Raw genomic sequence first — 26630 nt, 5'->3', positions numbered from 1 at the left:
CTGCTGGAAGCAGTGGCCACATATGCTGCATATACATTCATGGATTGAGTGAACTGTCGTCCACTGTGTTTTCCTCACGTGTCTTGAACAGTCCCTGTGCGTCTGCACTTCTGCCCGGTGAGGCGTTTTTTCATTTTTTTCACCCCCCACTGCACGTTTGAGGTTTTTTGTTTTTTCTTTCCACTTTTGGTTTTTTCATTCTCGGACTTTGCCTGAACTGAACCTTGTTTTTTAAATTGAATACGCCTTGTTCTGCTCTGTCGCACTTGAACTCTGCGTTCTCTCTTTTCTTGCATACTAAGTAGTGCTTCGATCAAGGGGGCATGTAGTAAGGACTCCCTTAATACGTACATACATTGTTAAGTTAGCATAACCACGTTAGAGGTTAGAAAGCCATCTTGCTGCTTTTGCGCACGACACTGCGTTTACATGTTAGTTCTTAAACAAACTGCTGACTCGGGTCTTGCCTCACACGAGAGCAATCTGTTGTTACCATCCCGAGCTCTGCGCAGCGACCTTGGTCTGTACATGGTGTGACAAACAGTCTGGATTATTACACAATGCATGTTTTCCACTCTAGGTTGATCGACCCACTATTTAGACATAACACACGAGCAGCTGCAAATACCTGAAAGTTGGTGTTTTTAATATCACAGACATCATGTTTTATTATTCAGACCGAAGACGAGCCTTCCTGCGAGAAGACTCCTGATGCTCCTGTGATGTGATTTCACTAAGCTGATCTTTGAGGTATGGGGTCCCCTATTCAAGCCTAAGAGACCTTCTACTAGCCTAATAATAATATTAGCTTCTTAGTAAAGGGAAGGTGGTAGTATCCCCTGTCATTATAACATGATCACCCCTTTTATATTCTATGGTATTGTAACGATGCTGATGGTTTTGATTTTAATCATTTGTCTGCTTGTATTAGCCAAAGTACTGCATCTTAGGACACGTGGTCTATAAAAATAAACTCTTTTTATTTACACCGTGTCTCTGTTGATTATTGTTGTGGACTGATGTGAGAATAATATACGAACAGGTATTTCCGATTCCCACCATTCCTGAGAGTATACTGAGTCGCTTGTTCTGGGTTGTCTTTTCATTGGGACCGCCGAGCTAAATCTCGGATAACGAATGGGACACTTATGCTAGCCGGATACTGGGTTCTGGGTTCTGAGGTGAGTTTCTGGTACACCACAATTCACTGAGGTCCTGGGGTTCTACGCATAGTTCTGTGTATAAGCAGAATCCCTGCAACAAGAGAAAGAAGGAAAGAAGGAATAAAGGCAGGAATGAAAGTAGGGAAGAGAAAGAAAGAACAAGATAATGAAGAGAAGAAACAAGGAAAGAGAAGGAAAGCAGGAATGACGGCAGAAATTAAAGAAGGAAAGAGAACAAAAGAAGAAGAGAAACAAAAAAAGAAGGAAAGAAATGAAAGGAAGAAGGAAAAAACAAAGAAAAAGCATAGAGTAAGAAGGAAAGAAAGAAAGAAAGAAAGAAAAAAAGAAAGAAAGAAAGAAAGAAAGAAAGAAAGAAAGAAAGAAAGAAAGAAAGAAAGAAAAAAAAGAGGATAATTTAGTACTAAGCAGTCTCAAATGGACACAATCTGGTATGCTGTGAAATAGCAACAGTCGAAAAAGCAAAACACTCTAAACGGAAATTACAAGAGAATTGACAGGAGATGGGATCTGATAAAGATTAGGGGCCACATGTACGACCATATCACTTTGCAACTCACAAATTACGATGTTTAGGGGCTCGCAATTTGCAAGTCCCAAAATGTAATGTACAACTGTGTCCCAGACACTGTTTGCGATTCCGTAATAAGTTGCAAGAGACCTGCCTCATTATTGTTCATGAGGCAGGTAGCAATTTGCAACCCATTGGGAATGGCCGGCACTCATTAGGATGGTGGTCTGCTGGGGTCAGTCCTGTCTGTGACTGCTTTTTAAATAAAGCAGTTAAAAAAAAAATACAGCCTGTTATCCTGAAAGGAAAACGGGATGCATTTAGAAAAGAAAAATGAAACGGTGGGACCACTGTCTGCTCTTAAAAAAGGGTTTTGCTGCCAGTCACCAAGGGGAAGGAATCTCCTGAGGACCCCTTCCCGTTTGTGGCTGGCTTACAACCTACTTGATGGAGGTGGTAATCTGCAATAGTTTTGCGACCAAATTCTGGTTGCAAAACAATCATACATGGCCTTGTATCGCGCTGTTAGGAAGGGACGCCCTTGGCACGCCCCTTCCTAATAGTGACTCGCAACCCTATTTTGCGAGTCGGTAAAAAGTTACTGACTCGTAAAATAGGGTTGATACATGCTACAACCCTTTTTAGCTGTCTCAAACTGCTCAAATCTCTGTTTGCGACCATTAAAAATGGTCTTACATATGGCCTTAAGACAAAGGCAACACCAAAATAATTATAAAGTAAAAACAAAAACATTGGAACTGAAGCGAACTAGCATGCAAGAGAAAACCATGCATTCACTCAAAGTCGAATTAACCAGTGGCTGCAGTAGCCTGACCCACTACCCTATGCTTTAGTGGACCATTGGATGAAGAGAGGTTGCTGAAACTCCCTATACGTAAGTATATTATACATATCATTTTAGTTGAAACAAAAGGTCTTGGCTAACACCAGACCTAAACGAGAATATGGACCCCGTGTGTGTCCTGGGTAAAATAGTGAAAGGAAAACAGAGGAGGGAATAAAGTGGTGATGCAGAAAGCTTGACTGGGAAAGTTTGGTTTTCAGAAAGCATCAAAAGGTAGTAGCATCTGGATCAGGGCTGCGCTAACATCATTGCTTTCACAACAGAGCCTTCGTTGGAAGAAGCTATACTCTGTAGAAAATACTTTGCTGCCATCTTGTGGTCGCTTAAAAAAAGGAAAACCTGAATCATATATATAGTAGCTGTTCTAAAATGGCGCATGATCTATTATGTGCGCTTAATACATTTCCAAAGGATCAGAATGCAGCTGCCATCTTGACATATGTTGTTTGTTAGAACCCACATTTATGCAATTTTCTCCTTTTCCCATTTCATTACATTTAAACGCCATTATATGCTCATTCCCCACTGCACAACACGGTAGAGTGAAAAGTAGAAAGAACATGAATTGTATTGAGTAAACTGATGACCTGCACACATAGGGACATAGGTTTTAAACCCGCCTTCTGTGCTTGCTAAATACATTCTTCAGTGTACTTACCAAACTGCGTGCTCCCACTCCTCGCTCTGCCACATCTTTGTTTGAGAAATCCAGTTTCAGCCGGGCTCCACATACCTTATTGCTCAATGTACCTGATCTTTGAGAGGTAATAGTTTACATGACCTCCTCATCCGTCTTCCTGTCCCAGTCCTAACACAATGACAGTTCCTCTGCTCCACAGAAACCTATCACCTAGCTAAGCCAAAAAACATTCTCCAAGATGGCACCCATTTCCCAGCATGCTTAAAAGGAGAAAATAGAAATGGTCACTTCCTGAAATATAAATGCAGAAAGAAACAATCACCATGAAAATAGTGGGTGAAGGGAGGGGGTCCGGACTATGACAGTAAGACCTAGACTCGGAGTAATGAAGATTACTGGTAAGTAACCGGGCATTAGCTAACCATGGAATAAAAAACATAACATTAAATCTATGAACAATGTGTTCCTGTGGTTGTTCAAGGGCACCTTCTAGCAAGAGTGGGCCACAGAAAGAATATACCTCTGGACTTAAAGCCCCATTACAGGGGCTGATTTTCAGGGTTCTTTAGAAGTGTGTTAGGCTGATCTGCTTCTTTTTAGCCAAGGTCTAACCAGAACGACAAGCCTAGTACCTTCGAATGTCTCCCAGATACTTCTTTTCAGACGCCCCTCTCTTTCCTGATCAGTTTTTCACTCCTAGACCTACAGATGCAGCTTCTTAGGACATTGTATACCCCTCTCCCTTCATGCTTTGCTGTTTTGGCATGGTTAGATATTTTCACCGCCGCAGTCTCTTTGTTTGAATGTATGGTTTCTGTGGGCTCTGGATTGCTGTCATTGCTGCAGTAGCATGTAATATACTAATACTACTATGAATAATAATGATAATAATAACTTACTTTTAATATAAAGACTGATGCCGCAGTTTTTGCGCCTCTAAGCACTGCACCTAAAGGGTCTGACTATGAATATTGCAAAAACCAATTTAGAGAACCAACTTACAAGTGGATATATGTATTAATAAAGTGCTACCTTTTCAACCTGGAAACCTTCAGTTACGCAGACATGCCTATGTGCAATATCGAATCTGTAGCACACACTAACATTTCACATAGATCACCTACACCATCCCACCCATATGCGCTGGAAGTAGGGGTCTACACCATCCCACCCATATGCGCTGGAAGTAGGGGTCTACACCATCCCACCCATATGCGCTGGAAGTAGGGGTCTACACCATCCCACCCATATGCGCTGGAAGTAGGGGTCGGGGATGCTGCAACACCCCCAAAATAAATACGCTGGAGTTCTGAAGGTGAGTGAGCGATAAAGATGCCTTTACATTTTGTTTTTATCTTGTCACATTAGCTGTGTGTTCAAAGACAGAGGCCAAATGTCAGGCTATGTTTTCTGAACTTGCTGCCTGTTCTTTTAACATAGAGATTGTTTTTTTTGTTAGTTTCTCTGACTGCGAAGTTAGAGGATTTTGTAAAGTGAACTATCTGACAATCTTGCTGGTCAAAGTGAGTGTGAATGGAAAGGCTGTTGGACGTCAGACTGCTTTTCATGTCTCCACCCCCTTTTCATTGCCACACTTTTACCCGCAATTTATGTGTGCCTAGAGTAAAGTTTTTCCAATTCCAACACTGCTGTAAGGATTACACACAGGGCAGCAGTAACATTGGCAAACTGTTTCAAGCATGTCTTGCATCCACCCTTGATTTTTCCCAGCACAGACAGCACCAGAAACCCGGACGAAATCAGAACATTTGGGCTGTTAATTCCTTCAAACAGGTAAATCAAGTCACATTCTTACTTACTGATCATCTTTTATTTGCTAATTCTCGTAATGTGCATAAATATATTCATGATAGACATGCTAAACATATGTGTGAGGTCTTGAGATCTGATGTCGCTTCTTGTGAGGTCATGGATGGTGATGCCACGTGCAATGTGACATGCCTTGATGTCACACAACACAATATCACATTCATACTGACTTGATTAGTTGTCCCACTTCTTTTTTTTTTTTTTTAGGTCGAACCTGGGCAGAGCATGCACTGCACTACGAGCCATGCTGTATTCTGGTAAGGACTTGAAGTTCGCCCACTCTCCCATATTTTTCACTGTCTAGTGTCATTGTCCACTGTAAACTGTGGCTGTTCATTGGTCAATAGGCTTAGTAGTCTATTCTTAATACCGCCTTGTTTCATTTTGTAACCTCCCATGGTGACACCCCCGGTACGTGTGTTGTTACTCTGTATGTAGGCTTTATTTACAGCCTCCGAACACTATTTTGTCAAATAGCTTTGTCCTGCCTGCTCTTGCAGGCAGGACACGATCTCTCCTAACACTATAAAAAAAAGGTATTATAGCACAGGCGCCGAACGCATTTACAATGCAATAGGTTTCACATTTGCGAGAGTTCAATCTATTGGAATTGTAAATGACAATGCCTTTTATTTATCTGTTTTAAAAACACCACATAAATAAAAGGCATTGTCATTTACAATGCCAATAGCTCAAACTCTCATAAATGCGAGACCTATTGCATTGAAAATGCTTGTTCTGGTCTGCTTGTACTTCAGCTAGCTGCAATAATTGCTTTCAATAGAAGGAAGTCACTAGCCTATTGAGCTCAGATCAGAAAATATCTCTCTTCCTCACTTCTTTTACTTTTTTTCAAATTCAGGGAGATATCGATTGAGTTTAAATTTGTACTCGAATATTACATGTAGAAACGGAAAAAAAAATATTCCTAGTAGGAAGTTCACACATGCCTGACAAATGCATTAAGTAAGTTTCAGATAACATATTTCATCATACTAAAATACATTTTGTAGCAACCTTTTTTTGCATAATTTAACCACAGCTTAAGAAATTTCTGTGTTGAGCCTAAGAGAGCTGCTTTTAGTTGTTCCTGTTGTTTGACTCTGTGCATCTGCACAAACCACTCCGAAAAATGGGCATTACGTTGGCCGTCCATATTTGCAACATCCATGAACAGGCAATAAGCATAGAAGTATAAACCAGTCAGCACCACCTAACTGATGATCCCAGTGAGGATGAATATTGAAGTAGAATTATTGCAGGCTCTCGGGGTATCCAGATCTTTAATTTGTCTTGGCAATATTCAAAGACTGCATTCCAGTAATTATCTAGTCTAGAACAGCGTGACAGGTTGTATGACGGAACCCCGCATGCATTTACCACGCATGCCTTTACACCGCAGTCAGTACCCCAACTGCCACGTTACCACGCATCCCGTTATGATGTTACCACGCATCCGTTACTATGCAAGTCAATCAATCAATCAATCAATCAGGGGTTTAATAAAGCGCGCTACTCACCCGTGAGCGTCTCAAGGCGCTTGGGGGGGGAGGGGGGAGCAGCTCCGAATCAGTCAAAGAGCCAGGTCTTGAGGCACTTCTTGAAGGTATGTAGAGTGGGGGAGCATCTGATGTTGACTGGGAGCTCGTTCTAGGTTTTTGCTGCGACGTAGGGGAAAGCTCTTCTGACTGCTCTGGTTCTGCAGATGCATGCGGTCTCAGCCAGGGCAAGGTCGGCGGAGCAGAGGTTCCTTTTGGGTACGTGGAAGGAGACTCTATTGTTGGAGGTATTTGGGTCCGATGTTGTAGAGGGATTTGTAGGCGTGGGTGAGTAGTTTGAGAATATGTGACGTTACATCGTGTGGTAACACCATGCAGTAGGTAACAGCGCGAACGTTACATCGTTCGCGTTGTTACCATGCATAGCATTAGAATGCAAGTCGTTGAACAGTCTTTATCCCACACCCACCCTCTATGCACAGCCTTTGGCTAACGTAGTGCACAATGTCATTTACACCTCAAGTGGTAGGCACAACACTATCGGGCGAGCTGTTTTTGCAGCACTAATAACTTGCACTCACCTTCACCAATCTGCATCAGACTTTGAAAGAACAATGTTCATATGACTTAAATCGATAATTCCTAATGTAGTGCTCATTGATTGAGGAGAGCTTCAGTCAGAAAGGGGATCTCATTACATGTGGGTGGTCTTTCTCTGTTACTTCTGTCAGCTTTTCAGCTCGTCTTCTAGCAGAAAAACATACGATAGAAAGACCAAGCATTGGCATAGCCAATAGGTCTCGCCTTTGGGACCTTATAAGTGTTTAGCCATGCAACAGTTGCATAACTAAATACTTATAAGGTCCCAAAAGTGAGACCTATTGGCTCTGCAAAGTGGCAGTGGGGCCGCGAAAGTGAAAGTAATCGCGGTAAAGCACGGCGCGCGCGCCCACGCACATGAACTGTAGCTCTAGGCTGGCCTGGTAGCACTTTTTGGAGCCCTCTCAATAAGTTTCCCCAGACCAGCGCATGCGCTGGGTCAGGCGAGACCTAAAAATGGACAGCTGACAGCTCTCCTGCTGTCCTATTTACAACTCCAATCATGAAAGTACTTTCAGAAATGCAGCTAGTGTTGAGTACCAGGGCCGGACTGGGAACCAAAACCGGCCCTGGCAAATTGCTCGGCTGGCACCCCCTGAGGTGAAGGGGGGTGCAGCGGAGCAGTTTGCGAGTGCCGATTTCAGCCGATTTTGTTACAGGCTGCCGATATTTCCTACCCCGGTAACAAAATGGCCCCCAGGGACCCAAAACCGGCCCCCACCATAGCGGCCCACCGGGGAAATGCCCGGTGCCCGCTACGGCCAGTCCGGCCCTGTTGAGTACACGAGCGCGGCAAACCCCTTGGTGCGCTCGTGCATGTATTGTGTGTATTTTCCTCCCGTTGGTGTTGCTCACAGTAGACACAAGCGTGATGGGTGTTTCTCACTTCTCCACGCTCGTGTCTTTTCCATACAATGTGGCAATGGCAGTAGGTATTGCCGCATGCGTGGATATCTTTAAAACACCACAGCAGGGGGATATATAGAGGTAACGGTTGATTCATTCGTTATCTGGATGTACAACCCTGAACTTGACTTTAACATAAACGTGGATTATTTTTACCTTCTTGAAGTCCTTCAATCTTTTATGAGCGGATTGGAGTTTTTTTACAGCTAGGATATCTCGGGTCCTCCTTGTCTTGACTACTTCTGCAGGGCAAGGAAAACTGGGGGGAATACGCTGCTGCCTGGTGTCTTGATTCTACTTTCGCACAGGGCAACAAGCTGGCAGCTGTCGTGCTCAGGGCACAAGTCCTAAAACATAGGTGGGGGATCTAACCTAGTTAATCAGTAAGCAAGTGGCATCACGCCACGTGACATCATAGGAAGTGGCATCACAAGAAGTGGCATCAGATCTTAAGCTCTCACATACATGTTTAGCAGGTGTATCATGAGTACATTTGAGCACATTTTGAGTATACTTGCAAACTCTCCTGATTTAAGCAGAAGATTCACACTTTTGAACGCTATACATAAAACAATGTTGCCTTTTGTCAGCGTAAAGCTTCCCCTAAGCGCTTTAAAAGAAAAAATAGTGATATTTAAATTATTACAACGCCTCCTCAGGGGCAGTAAGCACTATATAAATGCTACTTATTTTGTACAAATACTGGCAAAGACCAACACATCTGACGTTCTTACAGTGCATGCATATCTCATAAAGAGGGACTGAACAAAGTGAAAAGTTGTGTGAAGGCTAACAAGGTGTGAGCCTTAGTTTCTCCTCTGCTGCATTTGCCTCTAGGTGTGAGGCTCCTGACTGCTCCCAGCCAGGAGACTCAAACAAAAGGAGGCCTGATGACCCCTTAGATTCGGCCTTTGTTAAGAGCCAGCAGGAGTTAGAAATAGGAAAGCCCTGTCTCCGCCTGCACGTTGATGCCGATTAAAAGCAGATAACAACATGCAGGCGCTGCTGAAAGTGTTTGGAAATGACACCGGGACGAATTCAGCATCTTTATCAGTGGGGCCCAACTTCTTTGCAGGGTGGACGGTGCCATCCTGTGAAAAAAGTGGGTGTCCACCTGCGTGTACCCCCGACTCGTGCCCAGGTCGTGCTTCTCCTTTTAGCACTATTTCATGCAGTCAACATTTTATGGGTAATGCCTTTGGCAAGGGTAAGGCCCATAAGCGAGGATAGATCCCTTGCATTGGGAAAAGCACTGGAATTTACAATTCCAAACCCATGCATAATCCTGGGTGTAGTGACCTGGATCAGACGTGCCTGCATGTACCGAGCTAAGCAAAGAATACACGACACTGGGTAGGACAAAACGTTTAAAATACAACTTGGAAAATAAGTAACAAATTGCTCTTGGTGGCTTTGACCTGCATTTGACCTGTGCGCCCACCAGCTGCTTGAATCTATAGCCCCCAAAAGAAATGGGGTTATAGATTTGCAGACGTTGTGATTTGAATATTCATCTGAGGCTAGTTACACCCGGTGCACGTGTAGAGTGGCAGCAGCCTCTGGGCACCAAAGTCTAGCTCCTTTCTTATGTTCATGGTTCAAACCCCACTCAAAAGGAGACACAGAAGTCGGTCAAAAGGGAGCGACACGTACCACTATGCACCCCACCTATCTTCCAGCATTCTGATGTCTCAGCCCCACCAATGAGCATGCAACCATGGCACCCCATTCAACGCTTCATGCTGTAGCGCCTGTTCTCGAGCACGGACTCCAACAACTGGGGCGCAGTGTGTGGAATCGAGGTGGCGTCTCTGCTTCTAATGGTACAGTTGATCCCCCCCCCCTTTGGTGTAACCAGCTTCATTTGAGACCTGAGTCTTTAGTCTTGAGGCTCCTGATACAGTGAGTCCATGAGATCGCTTTGTACCTGCGGTGCCAGAGCACAAGACCTCGGTGCTAGCCCTGGAGATCCTTTTCCTTCAGAGCCCCAGGAAGAGCCTGCTCAAGGTTTCGCTGTGCTGACGATATGCCGTGCTGTGGCGAGATGGCTGCAGTGATAATGTCCAATGCAGCTACTGACTGAATATCAATTATTTATTACCCTGAGACACAAGCTGCACTACTCCCCCCCCTTTTTTCTGCCACCAAGATTCAGATAATTTGCCTTTCTGCTCAACTAGTTAAACAGTTAAACTAGTTAAATTTTCCTTTCTGCTCAACTAGTTAAACTAGTTAAACAGTTTCAGTGCACTGAAACACATTTGGCGTTTCAGTGCGAGCAATGAAATTCATTTTATTTATTTATTTATTTACATTACTACGGTCGGCCGTGAGCCGGAGTTTACTACCCCCCATCCTGCCCCTCCCCCGCCCCGTAACCCGCCCTGCGGGACTCCCCCCAGGAGCCGCTACTGGTTAACACTCCCCTCTACCAAACACCTAATTTCCTACACTGCTGTTCCTTGCATTTTTTACATATTTTTAAAGAAATAGAAAGAATGCTCTCGTCATCTATCTGTGGAACTAAAAACCTCAGAATGTCAATCAGTACCCTATACAGATCCACAGCAGAGGGTGGGTTAGTTCTCCTTAACATTAAACATATGATTATGATTATTTTGCATTTTTGTACTTAATTTATCAAGCTATATAGATTTCAAACTATAACGAAATCAACACCTTCAGAAGCTGGCAAAATCCCCAAAGAAAGTTCATTATAAGGTGATTCAATGTGTTTTAAAAGAAAAGAGCAGTTGCCGCCACCGACGACATCCGCATGCTACTCGACCAGGGCCACACTGCGGCCCTCATCCTACTAGACCTCTCCGCAGCCTTCAACACCACCTCCCATTGGACTCTAGTAGCCAGACTCCACGACGCCGGTATACGGGAAACCACCCTCGACTGGATCTGCTCCTTTCTCTCTGGCAGAACCCAAAGGATCAGACTCCCCCCCTTCCTCTCTGAACCTACTAAGATCAACTGCGGAGTACCCTGAGGATCCTCGCCTAGTCCCACTCTTTTCAACATCTACATGGCCCCCCTCTCCGCCACTGTCAGACCGCATGGACTCAGCATTGTATCCTACGCCGACGACACCCAGCTCATCCTTTCTCTCATGAAGAACCCCGAAGACACCAGATTCAGCTTCCAAGAAGGGATGAAAGATGTTGCAGCCTGGATGAGCAACAGCTGTTAAAAACTGAACTCGGAGAAAACAGAGGTCCTCGTCCTTGGACCCTCTGCCACTGCATGGACAGCTCCTGGTTGCCCCCGGCCCTCGGAAACCAACACATCCCGACAGACCATGCCCGCAATCTCCGCATCATCCTAGACTCGTCCCTCTCCCTGACCCTCCAGATCAACGCCGTCGCCTCCACCTGTTTCAACTCCCTCCGCATCCTCCGCAAGACTTTCAAGTGGATCCTCCTCGAATACAGAAAGACCGTCACCCACGCACTCATAACCAGCAGACTGGACTACGGCAACACCCTCTATGCCGGAAACAACAAAACCCTGCTGCACAAGCTCCAAACAATCCAGAACACCGTAGCCAGACTCGTCCTCGGAACCCCACAACACGACCACATGACCCAGCACCTACGAGACCTCCACTGGCTCCCCATCGAGAAGAGAGTGACCTTCAAACTATGGAAGACAGAGTTTACAACGCTGTCAGTACCACGCATGTTGGTAACAACACGGACGTTACATCTTCCACGTTGTTACCACACATGGCATTACATTGCAAGTCGTTTCAACGACTTGTGCTAGATGGCATGCAACACCAGGGAATGTGTTGGATTTTAAGTCCAACACATTCCCTGCTGTTGCGCTAACTGGAGTAGTGTGAGAAAGTGTCATCTTTCTTGCATGGTATGCCCCCACTTTTTGCTGAATTGCTGATGTACTTGGACTGAGTGTGCCCTGGGCTCCTGCCAATCAGGTGCCCAGGGCCTGTGTTCCTTCCCTAAAACTGCATGAAGCCTAAACCCAAATGGCATCTCTGGCCACATGTCAGCCCCTGGTAAATGGTACCCTAGGTATCCAGGGCCCTGTGACCAGAGAAGGCTCCAGCACTTTTTGTGCTACCCTTAGGGGCCCTGTAGCCTGACACACACACACTGCCTTTGCAGGCTGAGTGACTTGGTGCAGAACAAAACAGAGAGTCGACATGGCACACATCCCTGTGTGCCATGCCCACAAAACACACTGCCCTGGCATATCTCAGTCACCCCTCTAGCTGGGTGCCCCATGCCAGTGGTGTGGGTACAGGTGCATGAGCCCTGTGCCCCTACAGTACCCAGGTCCATTCCTGGGCACTGTAAGTGCAGTGCTGCCATAAAGAGTATATGGTGCTGGGAGGTCATCATCACGAACTCCACAGCACCATGATGGCTGCACTGAAGACTGAGAAGTTTGGTATCAAACTTCTCAGCACATTAAACCCACACTGATGCCAGTGTGGGATTTAATGTAAGATGCACGACAGAGGGCAACTTAGAGTTGTCCCCTGAACCTAACCCACAATCCACGTCCTGTCTGAGAGGCTGCCTAGGCTGCCACCCGGCAGACATGTTGCTGGACCCCTGGGTAGAGAGCCATCTGCTCTCCTGGGCCTGCAACAAGGCACATCCTGGGCGAGGTGCTAGGTCTCCTTCCCCAGGATGGGCAGGGGAAGCTTCAAAGGCATGCCGCCTTTATGAGCTTCTCCAGGCCACTTGCTGTACTCAGCAACTGGCCCCCACCGGTTCTGACCCCCACTCTGGCTGGAAGACTGGCGGGAAAGCCCAAGTGAGGAAAGGGGGTGTGCCAGCCTCTGCCAACCCCACCCCTCAGGTGGGGGAGGTGAGGTGAAGCACAACTCCGGGCTCTCGCCATATTGAGGATGGTAGCCCTGCCCAATCAGGATAGGGCTCCTGCCCCTCTCCCACTGGAGAGTGGCAGGATAGGGGGTGTAGCCACCCCAGGGAAGGGACCCATTGGTCCCTGACCTCTACCTACTTGTAACACCCCTAAATTTAGTATTTAGGGACACCCTGAACCTTCCTTCCTCAGATCCCGAATCCGAAACAAGAAAGAAGAACAAGAAGAAAGAAGACCTGCCTTGCAGCTGCTAACAAGAGGACGACACCAACTGACTTGGCCCCAGCCCTACAGGCCTGTCGACCCTTGAGCCTGCTCCTGCTAAAACCCGGCGTCTCCAGTGGTCAGCAACCTCAAAAACCCCAGAGGACCTGACTGCCTTGCTCATCTACAAAGACTGGGACTCCCACGAGCAGTGGTTCTGCTCAAAGCAAGTAACAGACCCCTGGTGCCAACGATGAACCGCGACTCCTGCACACTCTGCACCCGCCAAGCCCGGCCTGTGCCTGAGTGGACAAGGACCCCAAGGACATCCCCCCGGTGACTGTGACTAAGAATCCAGCACCCAAGGACCCACCTCTACGCACCTGAGGATGCCTGCGGCCTCAGAACCAGGGACCCCTCCGACCGCGACCAGCAGAGGGTAAGATTTCTTGACACGAAAAGACACCCCTTCACCCGGCGCCCTGCGGCCCCCTGGGCCCAGCTCCTGGGTGCCTACCTAACCTACAGCATCCCAACTTACCTCTCGAAGTGGTGGTCGCACCTGAAGAATCTTCGTCCCCGAGCTTGCAGCCTTTGTTCGTCTTGTAGCTTCTCCATTGAAATCCATTGAGCGCCCGACGGCTCAAAAGCACCCTGCACCCAGTCGCCCGAGTGCCCCTGGGAGTGCAACATCTATCCTAATCAACTTCCCCACTTGCCCTAAGTAAGTGACCAGGAGCCCATCTCCCACAGCCACGTGGCCTGCCTGCTAGCAGCCACAATCCAAAGGCCCCCTGCCCGCCATAGGATAACATTGGGCCTAACTCTCTCTGCACCCGTCTGCCCCTGTGCCGCTGAGGGTGTAACAACTGTACCTACCTGACCCTGGGAGACCCCTGAGTCTATGCCCAGAACCTTAACTCTGCCAGTCGAGTACTTACCTGAAAGCCGATAACTCACTTTTTCTTCATAGGGTAACATTGACTGGTTTCACTTGGAAATTCTTCTAAGTGTCGAGTTTTGAAACTTTTAAATATTCACTAAAAATCAGCCGATCAATGAAAACGAATTTACTCACCTGTTATCAGGAGAGATCCCAGTGCTGGATCTTGGTGCCCAGCACTGACAGTGAAAAGTAAATACAACAGTACTTACCAATAACTTGATTTTCCTCCATAGGATAACATTGCCTGGTTTTTGCCAGAAATTCTCCTGTCGATTTTTGAAACTTACAAATATTCCTTAAAAATCGCCTGTGTGACAAAAGCGATTTCTTTCAACTGTTCACAGGAAATGCACCAGGGTTGTATCCAGGATCCAACCCTGAGTAAGAAAATCATACACAAAGTAACTGAAATTGCATTTACTTAAAAAGTCCCATTGAGCTCAATGTTATAATTGTGTTTGAATTGTGTTGCGTATTGCAACAACTGTAACTATTGCATTCAAAAGTCTATTGCCTATTGAAAGTATTTAACTAAAGCATCTCATTCTGAGAAAGTATATTTTGATACCTACTTGTAGTTCTAAAATAAAACTTCTATATATTTGTATATACAAACCATTGGCCTAGAGTTCAGTTCTTGAGTGTGTGAGAACATTTGCTGACTGAGTGTGTACAACAAATGCTTTACACTTTCCTCTGATACTGCCTTCCTGCTCGACCAAGCTACCACTTTAGAAAGTAAGGTTATTTCTAACTTTAGCCTCTGCCAAACCTCTGGGGACTGTGGACTCTGTGCACACTGAACCTTACTTTGGTGCAGTATATACGGAGCCACTTTCTTACAAGTAGGAATAGTAATTTATACTATTCCTAAGTCCAGCGCGCTATCTAGTGCAAGTCGTAGAAACGACTTGCGTTGTAATGCCATGCGTGGTAACAACGCGGACGATGTAACGTCTGCGTTGTTACCTACCGCGTGGTGTTACCACGCGATGTAACGTCACATATTCTGGATGCTGCTGTTGCCAACAGCAGCATCCATAATCCATTTCCGTGCCATGGCCTGAGCCCAACCACTGTCTCATCAAAGCAGATACTATTGACTGAAACCCATACACAACTTGTTTAAGTGAACGGGGGCTGGGCACCCTCTGGGCACGCTTTGTTTTTAGAGCCTAGAGCCAAATGTGCATGGGGGAATGCAGTCTGCTTCTGGAGGATGGCATGTGGTCTGTTCCATCTAATAATCTGCGCTCAACAGAAAGCTGTGTAAACCACTGGTTTGGTGGGACAGGGACTGTGCGCAGATATCGCCATGGGACAGAACGTGCTCCCAGTAACTGTTCTACCCAAATAAGCGTCACTTTAGTAAAAGTGTCTATCTGATTTAGATAGGAGAGGGACTACCCATAGTCAACTTGTTTGCTATTGACTACTACCCAAACTAGCTGTGCTTGATGAAAACTGTGTGCAACTGCTATGGGTGGAAGAGGGCCTGGGTGCGTGTCCACTGTGCAGTTACCCGAAACAGCTTTGCTTGAGGGGAATGTGTGCTTATGTTTTTTTGGGTGGTACAGGAGCTTGACAAAGGCCTGGTCCGAAGGCAGGCCATGTGTCCAAGCCCTTTTACAACAAATGTAGTTGCACTTGACATAAAATTGTGCTCCACTGGTTTGGGTATCTGCATCAAAACTAAAGTAGAGTTTTTATGATATTGAGAAAAGAGTGAGCTTTCTAATCATGATGCAGTCCTGGGCAGTAATCTTTCCCTACAGTTTGCTGAATAATATACTAAAATGGCAACATATGAGAGGGATTGCACGCAAGCAAACATATTAATTTTGTTATTAATAACTGTAATTTGTGAATATATATGTAATAATTAAAAAAATAACCATTAGATGGTCAGCGTCCAAGAATATTCTGTAGAAGAAAGTACTTTTAACACTTTCCATTCTTGTCCACCGTACAGGCTCTAGGAAAGTGTACCAGATCACAAATAACTGAGAGAAGCTTGAAAATGTGACCAACACATTAGGTGAGTTTAACAACAAATGTTCCTATCCTTACATATAGAGTGCAGTTCTGCTTTTAGAGCAGCTTGCTTTTTTTATTTTTATTATTTTTTATTTATCGCCAGGAGTAAACATAGAGACCATACATCAGTAATGGTAATATTAAAGACATGTATCAAAAATAAAAATAAAAAGGTCAAGTGTTCAAGGAAAATAAAATGGAAGAAGAGGGAAAATAGACATAAATACAATAAGCGAAAAGATCCGTATGATAAAGTATCACATTGATACCTAACATTTTTATGATCCTATATTCAACATGAGCCCTCAAATTCGGTGACATTTCCTCCCACAATTTATAGAGCGCGAACAAATGCCCATAGGCGTCTCGGCGCTAGAAACAGTGCGTAAAGTTCCCACAGAGGCTAAATCAGCAACTGTTGACCAAACAGCCAGGTCTTTATTTTTCTGCGAAATTGCATCAGGGATGAGCTTTCTCTGATGGCTACTGGTAAAGAATTCCACAGTCTGGGAGCGGCCACCAGAAAGCGCCTATCGCCCCAAGTGACTGTTTTGATTCGCGGTATCAACAGAAGATTGAGGTTGTTAGATCGAAGCGATCTTGTGGATGAGTGGAGCCTAAGATGGGCTTTCAGGAAATGCGGGCCGTGATTATACAGTGCTTTGTATACTATACAAAGGGTTTTGAATTTAATCCTATTCCGGATCTTGAGCCAGTGAAGACCTTTTATGGCCTCCGAGATTGGCATGAACTTCGGGGTTCCAGACAGGAGACGGGCTGCAGCATTCTGGATTGTCTGCAGTTTATTAGTCACTCTGGCCTGGGCATTGATAAATAAGCCATTGCAGTAGTCGAGGGAGGACAACACCAGGGAACTTACCAGTGTCTTTCCTGCTGCAGCTGGCAAGAACGGCATAATTTTCTTAATCAGCCTTAGTTTATGGTGGGCAGTGGCTGCTGTTTTGTTTGCGTGGGCCATAAAATTCAGGTTCTCGTCAAAAATCACTCCCAGATTTCTGACAGTAGGGACCGGTTTAGGGGGGGTCCCATACGTGGGCGGCCACCAAGTTGTAGACCAACTGGGTGAGAGATGTCCGAAAATGACAACATCCGTTTTTTCGGAATTTAGTTTTAGGCAATTGGAGGCCATCCACTCTCCAATCGCCCCCATGCCCCCTTGAAAGTTTTCTGCTACCCTCTCTCCATCACCATTAATAGCCAACACAAGCTGCGTGTCATCTGCGTAGGAGGTAAGGCTCATCCCATGGGCCTTGATGACAGATGCCAGGTCCGACACATAGATATTAAATAGTGTCGGACTCAGGGATGAGCCTTGGGGTACCCCACACGGCAGTGACAGCTTGTCTGATTGAAAATGCCCCACCTGCGTTCTCCCAGCCAAAAAGGAGGAAAGCAAGTTCTTTGCCAGGTGGCGAATGCCCATCTTTCCGACACGGTCCACCAAGATCTTGTGGTCGACCGTGTCGAAGGATGCGGATAAATCGAGTAATACCAGTACCGCTGTTCCTCCCTGGTCCCGGATCACTCGTATATCCTCAGTCGCTTTGATTAGGGCAGTCTCCGTACCATGGTACTTACGAAAGCCAAATTGGGTGTTGTCCAGTGATTGGTGCTTCTCTACAAACTCCGAAAGTTGTATATTCATAGCTTTCTCAACTACCTTGGCTAAGAAAGGTAGGCTAGCTATGGGGCGGTAGTTTTTTAATTGCTCCTTGTCCAGATTGGCTTTCTTCAGAAGAGGCTTAACCAGTGTGTTCTTCAGTGAATCTGGGTATATCCCAGTTCTGAACATTGCATTACAGACTGAGGTGATATCAGGAGCCAAACAATCCATCACCGGACGGATGACCTTGAGAGGACAGGGATCTAATGCAGATCCGGATTTAATGGTAGCAATAATGTCCTTAATTTGTGTCTCTGCGAGGTCTGTGAACTGGAGCAGTTCAGTATCCTGAGTCATGCTGTCAGACATGGGCGAGTGGATTACCGTTTTAACGGTGAATGCTTGATATATGTCATTCACCTTGGTAAAAAAGAAATTGGCCAATGAATCGCAGAAAGATTGGGATGGTGGCGGAACTAGGTCCGGAGTGTTTCCCGCTAAGATCTTAGTGATCTCATACAGTTTTTTACTGGAGTTTTTGGCGTTATAGATCTGTTCTGTAAAGAACTTTTTCTTAGTTTCGACAATGAGGGCTTTATACAGCCCTAGTGCTTCCTTGTAGCTAGCTTTGCTTTCTGAGCTGTAGGATCTGTGCCAATGCCTTTCCCTATTTCTGCAGAGTTGTTTCTGTTTGCGCAGTTCCTCTGTAAACCACGGGGCCGAGGGCGCTGTTCTATTTCTCGAAGGCTGTTTAGTCGGGGCTAAGGTGTCTATGGCAGTGCCCAGCCAATCCTGAAATTGACATGTGGCAATGTTGGGGTCAGTGGACAGACAAGGCCAGGTCCTATCCAGAAGAGCAGTTAACTCCGTCTGATCAATATCTTTCCAGACCTTAAAAGATTCTGGTCTCAATGCGGGGTCTCTTCTAGTCCTGTTCGCCTTGACTGAGATTCTCATTAAAATGGCATAGTGATCAGTCCAAGGCATGGGCAAGGTATCCATTATTTTTAGGCCTTCCATATTGGAAAAGATGCCATCCAGAGTATGGCCGGCCTTGTGAGTGGGGATAGTGACCAATTGCCGAAGACTCAAGGTATCCATATCTGATATCAAGGTACGGGTGTCATTATCGGAAGACTTCTCAAGGTGGAAATTCATATCACCCATAACTGTAAATGAGTCTTCCATCGCCAATGCTTCGAGTATCGAGCCTAGGTTGGCGAGGAAGCTAGTACGGGCGCCTGGGGGTCGATATAAGAGCATACCTTTGAAGTGAAACGACGGAGTAAGCTTAAGATCAAATTGGAGGGCTTCACAAGAGGTGGAAGGGATATGTGACATTCTCACACTTACGTGATCGTGGGCTATGATGGCTAGCCCCCCTCCACGCTTCCCTACTCTATCTAGACGGTAGGCTTTATAGGCTGGGGGGGCCGCGACTGCCATGTCTGGATCGGACGCCTCATCCGTCCATGTCTCTGTTATAAAGAGACAATCTAAGTTGTTATCCAAGATGAGGTCGGATACTTCCTGCCGGTGCTTTACCAAGGAACGTGCATTAATGAGTGCTGCAGAAAAGTCTATGGTGTGAACGGCTGTAGTGGTGTTCGTCTTAACCTTATGATTAACTATATGTAGCCTAATGTTACAATGAGGGCATATGAGTTCTGTGGTTTCCAGGACTCTATACAGGCTATGTTGGACACATTGGGTATTAGCCATCGTGCGCAGTTCCAGCAAGGCAGATTTCGAGTAAATTAATAATCCCTGTCGGGGACTCTGGCCAGGGGTTCTGGCCCTGGGCCCGGTCCTGGCGCGGACGGGCGCAGAGGGTCTTGCCTTTGGCGGCAATCAATCCACATTTCGCGCATTTGCCTTTATCGCTCATATTGGTACCCTTAATAGATGCCCACCTAGCGATTCGTTCTGGAGTGTAATAAAGAATGCATTTGGTTTTAAGCTGTTGCAGCTTTAGATTAGTGGAGTATACCGCCTCATCTAAAGTCTCTAGCACATCTTCGATATCCCCAGAACTAATATCGTGACCCAGTTGCTCACTCCATTTAGATGCCAACTTTGAACCATCATTCTCCCAAAATTGAGAGAATAACTGATAGGTCTTGCTGATAGTCAATTTTGCATCTGAGTGCAGATAAGTCAATATATCCGATCCCCTGGGTTTTCTTATATCCCTGCACCCCCATAAGCAGTCTGTAAAACATATTCATGGGGATATTCGAATAGCATCTGTAAATCTTCAATCGTACGAAACCCGTTGTTATTATACAAATGCCTAAGTTGGCTAATACCCTATCTATCTTGCATTTTAGCTTGAGTATCATGAAATATTTCCAGAACCATGGGATTGCTCCACAATGATAGACTAAGATGCATCAATTGCAGAGACCATTTGACTGTGATCTCACACCAGATATATGCTATGTCCTTAAGAGTCTGAAACCATACTCTTTTGAAGTAATTTGGAACATTGATCCTATATAAAAACATACTACTATCACTACCATTAGCAAGGCTATAGCAGCAGTGCTGCATGCTAGGGGAGAGAAGATCCCGTAAGTGACCTGCAAAAGAGGCCCAAAAATAAAGTTTAAAATCAGGTAATTGAAACCCTCTCTATTTATAGGGAAGTTTTAAGTATCTTATGGCGCGTCGTGGTTGTTAATAGCCCCGTATGAAACTGCTAATAGCCCCCTCAAGTTTTAAAAGAAGTAATTCGGAACTCTCAATGGTATTGCCCTAAATAAATAAAGACATTTTGGTAAAACAATAATTTTAATAATGTTACAGTGCCCTAAGATACTAATAGGCAATTTATGCCTTTGGAGATCATAAATTATAGCAAGGAATCATAATTCAACTTTATGATCTGTCCCAGGTCTGATGTAATCCGTACACCTAAGTAAGTTGCTACTCAGAAGAGCAGTTTGCATGCTGCTACAATGCTATTGATTCTGGCTCAGTGAGCTCTCGCTGCCGGGTGTATGTTAACACTGATGCCACTACTCCGAGTGCACTGGAGGCACGGTAGGTGCCAGAGTCATCCACGCAGTTCAAGGGGATTTGGGAAATGCATGAAGAATGAACACAATAGCTCCAGGAAACAGCATGCAGCAAGGTTCACTGGTAATTACAACACTTTTCTCTCACTAGTTCGTAGTGTGCTCTGGAATCTGATTCTATCATAAGCTGTGGTTATATTCCACATTTTCAAAAGAGCCTTTTTACATTTAATGTAATTGATATGGAATGGAATCTGCTGCACACCCTTAAGATCATAGATTACAGGTAAATCCTACAGTTGTAACCATGGTTTGTGCTGAGGTGTCAGTGTGCCCGGGATGCAGTCAAATATAATGTAATAGCTAGTCGTGGACACCACAGGAGATACTGGTAGTCCAAATACATTCACTCAGATTATTGTACACCAATGTGTTATGTCTAACTCCTCAATTAACCTGCGCATTTCCACAGAGACAAATTGCACACCATTGTCTGTGACAACTGTTTCAGAAATACTTTCTATAGAGAATTACTCTTTGAGAAAGTCGCTAACTGCTTGCATGTTTACAGAATTGATACACCTCGTGAAATGTACTTGGTGGCATAATCTAGTAACACAATAACAAACCTCTCTCTCTGTTGCAGAAGATGAAAAGGTCCAACAATATCTAGTCCAGGTTTGCTCCATGGCCCGTCAGCAACTGACACTGACAATAATGGAGCTTGACAAACAATCCTAGTCTTATCAGCTCGTGCATAAAAATAACAATCCTTCACACCTTCCTCTACCATACCATCCATGTAAGGCCACCAACGCATTTGTCTTAACCTTGCTTTGGTCAAATTCCTGCCCAAGCGCCCCTCATAGGACAAGTTAACCAGTTTCTCTATGATAGTGGCAGGTGGAATGCTTCTACTTCCTTTAGTTACTAGACCAACCAACAAATAAAACCCACCTTTATAGACCAAGAATATTTATGAGAGCATTCATATCTCTCTTTTTCGGCCACCCATTCACAAGGAATTGCTTGACTGCTTTATACTCCATGTCTTTCACAATCAGCGGCTGCCATTTCTCTATTCACTGCTTCCGACTGCACCCACAAAATAGGTTTCATGGACACAACCATGTTGTCTTCACTGGACGTTTCCTCACTAATGCATTTTGTGATTGTCAATCTAGAAAGACAGGCAGCTAATTTGTTTTTCAATTCGGACACATACAGGCCTCAAAATTGAACTCACTAACCTCTCCCAGCCACCTTTCAATCATGGAGGTGACACCTTGATGATCCTTACATGAGAAAACTTGAACCAGAGATTTATGATCACTCCTTTTTACAGATAGCAGACCCACAGGAAAAGTGTAAACTTCAGTATTGCCCAAGTGCAGACCGACACTTCATGCTCTATCACTGAATAATTAACTTCATCCCTCTGAAAGCTTTAGAGGTAAAAGATATAACATTCTCCAAACCTTTATCACTCTGAGAAAGAACTGCTCCTAAGCCATTGAGACTGGCATCCATGGTCAAAACAGTCTTCCTCCGCACAACAAAATGTCCTAGGGTCTCGCAGCCAAAGCCTGGAATGACCTCCACCTCTGGTAAGCTCCCACATTGCCCCAGTTCAGGAAGGACCTCAATACCTGGCTCTTCAGATAACACCAGCACTCAACGGAGCCGCCCCCCTCACCCCCAGGGCCTTGAGATCCTCACGGGTGAATAGTTGTGCTTTACCAACCCTGACTGATTGAGGATTGGCAAAGTTCATCTGCTGGAAGGCTACTGCACAGTCCTCAGACCACACACATTTCCCTCCATTCTTTTAGAGTAATGTCAAGGGATAAATTAAGGATGCAAAGTTATTGATTAGTTATTATTAATGTAATATTCGGTTAAACCCTGCCATGCACGTCAACTGCTACATGTAAACGAAGACAGCCTAGTAACTCAATAAATAAACAAATCCGTGCTTCCAGGACATATTCATTTACAAAGTTCTTACTGAGGAGTTTGCGCCCCCCCTCGGAACACGGCCACGGCCGCTCAGTGGGGGCACCCCACAGTTTGACCAGTGGGGGCACTGTGTACTAGGTTGATAGTGTCACAGATCTACAATAGTGAATTTAGGTCTTCATATTACTTTTAATAGTTTATTATTTTTCCAGAGAGCACTGGCAATGTGGTAGGAGATGACTTTTATTCACTACTCTCTGCACAGAGCTTACATTAATGTCTCAATACGCCTTCTTTACTAGTTGCTTATGCTAACACACCTGTTATGTTCCTAAATGTTGGAGCTGATTCATGCTGTATGATGAAAAGTTATATTATTCATTTAATGCTAGAGTTTAGAATAGAGGAGTCCTTTACATGTTGATGCAACAACTGCATGTGCATCTTTCTCTTTCTTTCCAAACTTCAGTGCCAATGTACTGTGTTTCATCATCTTTGAGGCCTGGTATGCACTTTACAAAGAGTATCACTTGAGATTTTATAAGGGAGATGAAATCAGAGGTGTTATGTATGATGTCATGAGCAATGCATGTGTGGGCATACATCACGGTCTACAACGTTTTCAATATATACATATTTATGCTCTGAAAATAAACAGTACCCAATAACACAGTATTTGGAATTGGAACGGCATGCACTAAGAAGCACAGATTCAAACATTGGTTACTACAGTACAAAGGTCAAATTTCATTTTATAACCATAGTACAGTGTAACCGGTTGAGAAAATAATGTTTATTCTATCACGGATTGCATTCTAGAATCTGTTTATAGAAGAAAACAGCTGGAGCAATCCTCACAAATCCTAGTTATTTTGAATCTAACTCACTACACAAACTCAACGGTTTGTACTCTAGTTATGGCTAAATGTACGTGTTTAATATTAATGCACATAAGAAAAAATCTTTGCATAAACCATACAAGCAGATGCAGAGTGTAATGTAATATTGTTAGAAATGGGATTTCTGGTTGGCTAGGGCATGTGCCTAAGCCAGGCAGAAACCACCACTCTAGTCAGGGCAAGGGAGTTACACTCTGAAGATAATCCCTGCTCACCCCCTTGGTAGCGTGGCACGAACAGTCAGGCTTCTCCCAGAGGCAATGTGTAATGCTTTTGTGCAACACACTCACACAGCAGCAACACACTAGGCACACCACAAAAGAAACTCCACACAAGGTTATATAAAAAATAGCATTTGTATTATCCAAAACACATTAGAATCCTAATCACACATATACACTGTGCCAACTGGCACTAGACAATATTCACAGGGGATTATATACATGACAGGGCCAATCAGGCCACTGTCAGAACCATCACAAGCACAAGTAGTAGAAATAAAACACAACCAGTTACTACTGGTACAATAATGACGTCAGCATTATATCTAGCAACATAAATGCATTAGGTCTGCATCACAGTAGGCATAAAACAGATTGTGCATAAATCACAAGCATAAACACATTATGCACAAATCATCAGCATAAACACATTATGCAATCTTGGAAGGCATCACCTTAGGGCCTTGCACCCTACCAACACACAGGTACCTACAATGACCCCCAGGCCAACTGGCCTCCTCTGGGGCTCAAATGCCCTTTGTCCAAAATGTCAGAGTTTTCACAGGACCTTCCCCGGGCGCCCTGGCTGCCTTGGCAGCAAAACCAATGTGCGTAGCGCACTGGAGCAGATGGGTGCAACTCACCCCCTTCTTAGCAGAGAAAGAAAATGCACCCGTGTTGCAGCTGGGCGGTACAGCTGTAGAAATGACCTTTGGCACTGCCGTGCCTCCTGAACCTCCACTGGGACTCTCAACCAATATTGCCCAACTTTGCAGCTGTCCACGCTTGTTAATGCTGTGTTAATGAGGCCTGGCACCACCGTGCCACTCCGTACCCACTCAGGGACTGGGAAAACAAAAGTGCCCCCTTGGTGCAGCTGCACGCTCTTGCGGTGCAACTGTGTCGTCAGTTCGGTACAATGACAAAGAAAGGCTCCAGTGCAGCCCCACTCACTGTGGCTTCCTCTGAGGTCTCAGTCTCCGGGTGGGAAGAGATCTGCTAATCAGTGCTCGGGGCCCTTGAGGCTCTGGTCGAGCCCCTCCTCTCGGGGCTGCTCTGGCCTCTGGTAGGCACACGGGGGAAAGGCACTGACAATGTGCCACGCAGGCTCCATCTCCGCGCTCTGTTTCCTGTCCACGGCCGCAGGCGAGGCTCCTCCCACTGTCAGGCTGACTCAGGCCTGACGTCCGGCCAGCAACTTCACCCTCCAGGCCCTGCCTACAACCAGGCGGCCTGCCTGGCTTGGGGGTCATCGCTCGTGGTACGGCGGCCCCGTTCTTTACATAAAGATGCAGGGTGGGCTACTGCTTGGTTTTTGAAGCACCACAAGTGCGTTGTAGGCACCTGCCTGGAGAGCCACAAAGTGGGGTGGTCTCACACTCATTCTCTCCTGCAGCACAGTGCGGGGGAATCCCCACATGGGGATTCCCTTGGGAGACGACGCAGTCCAGCGCTGCAGAGCCCACGCGCTCCTCTTCTGCGCCTTCAGCCAGCTTCTTGAAGCGCTCACGAGGCGTTAGGAGCCAAGAGGCTCAAAAGGCAAGTTGGGCACAAAAGGTGTGCCAAAACACAGGAGCAGTCCTCTCCTCTTGCCCCCTAAGTCCCAGGGCAAAAAGGCTGTGCCCAGGCAGGCCAGCTCACAGGGCTCTCCAGCAGGGAGGCAGTCCCTTGTGGTTGTTCCTCCTGGGGCCCAGCAACAGCAAGTATCTCCTAAGCACAAGGAAGCACATTTTCATGGGGTCACAGCCCCAGTATATATACATCATTTTCCTTTGCTATGCCCTTGGCACAGGGCTTGGGGGAACTAGTCTCAACTGGTTCTGCGGGTTATTGGAGCACTCTGTTTACAGGGCTCCTCTTCCCCTTTGTCAGGTGGGGGCTCGGGCATCAGACACTCCACTGGGGGGAGGAGCCAGCATTCACCCAGGCAGGCACAGACCTATTCAGGGTCAGGGGACTACTCCTCCAACTACTGCAAATGCAGATCCCCTATTCAGCCTAGCACTGACTCACCCTGCCCTCCCTGGAGCCCCACACATCTCACCAGCCCCTGTCACTCCAGAGCCAGACATGCAATACACATCAGGCAGGCAGACATATAGCACGCAGGAATGCCAACTTCTAAAAGTGGCATTTCTAAAATAGTGATAATAAATCTGCGCACACCATTGTGCAGCATTTATTATTCCTATTCCTACCGTACCAAACTTGACCACGCTGCTCCTCTCATATCAGAAATTACCACTAAAACAGCTATCAGGGAATTCCCAATGCATTCCTATGAGAGGGCAGCCTCACAGCAGTGAGAAACCAAAAATGCCTGTTTGTCGCTACCAGGACATGTCACACACTTAAGTTACATGTCCTACCTTTTACCTACAATGCACCCTGCCCATAGGGCTAGCTAGGGCCTACCTTAGGGGTGACTGACATGCAGTAAAAGGGGGGTCACAGACATGGCACATACTCTAGGTGTCACGTCACAGCGGCAGTAACACTGTGCGCACAGGCCCTGCAATGGCAGAGGCCTGAGACAGGTTTGAAAGGCTACTTTGGTGGGTGGCGCAATCAGCGCTGCAAGCCCACCAGTAGCATTTAAATTACAGGCCCCGGGTATCTGAGGTACCACTTTACAAGGGACTGACAGGTAAATTAACTATGCCAAACAGGTGAAGACCAATCTTACCATGTTTACCACAGAGAGCACACGCACTTTACACTGGACAGCAGTGCTAAAGTACCCAGAGTCCTAGAACCACCAACACCATGTCAGAAAAAAAGGCTAGGAGGAAGGCAAAAAGTTCAGGGATGACCCTGCAAAA

At 45.7% G+C, this 26630-nt stretch overlaps 1 protein-coding gene across 4 annotated transcripts in view; it reads right to left on the bottom strand.

Moving 5' to 3' along the window:
* The window catches only part of DLG2 (discs large MAGUK scaffold protein 2), a 4361751-nt gene that overhangs the window by 1144011 nt on the left and 3191110 nt on the right, over positions 1-26630 (bottom strand). The gene's annotated exons all lie outside the window — the stretch shown is intronic.

Source organism: Triturus cristatus, chromosome 8 (genome assembly GCF_964204655.1).
Source record: "Triturus cristatus chromosome 8, aTriCri1.1, whole genome shotgun sequence".
NCBI lineage: Eukaryota > Metazoa > Chordata > Amphibia > Caudata > Salamandridae > Triturus > Triturus cristatus.
Note: the sequence above shows the minus strand (reverse complement) of the source record. Positions and strands in the feature narration are given on the sequence as shown.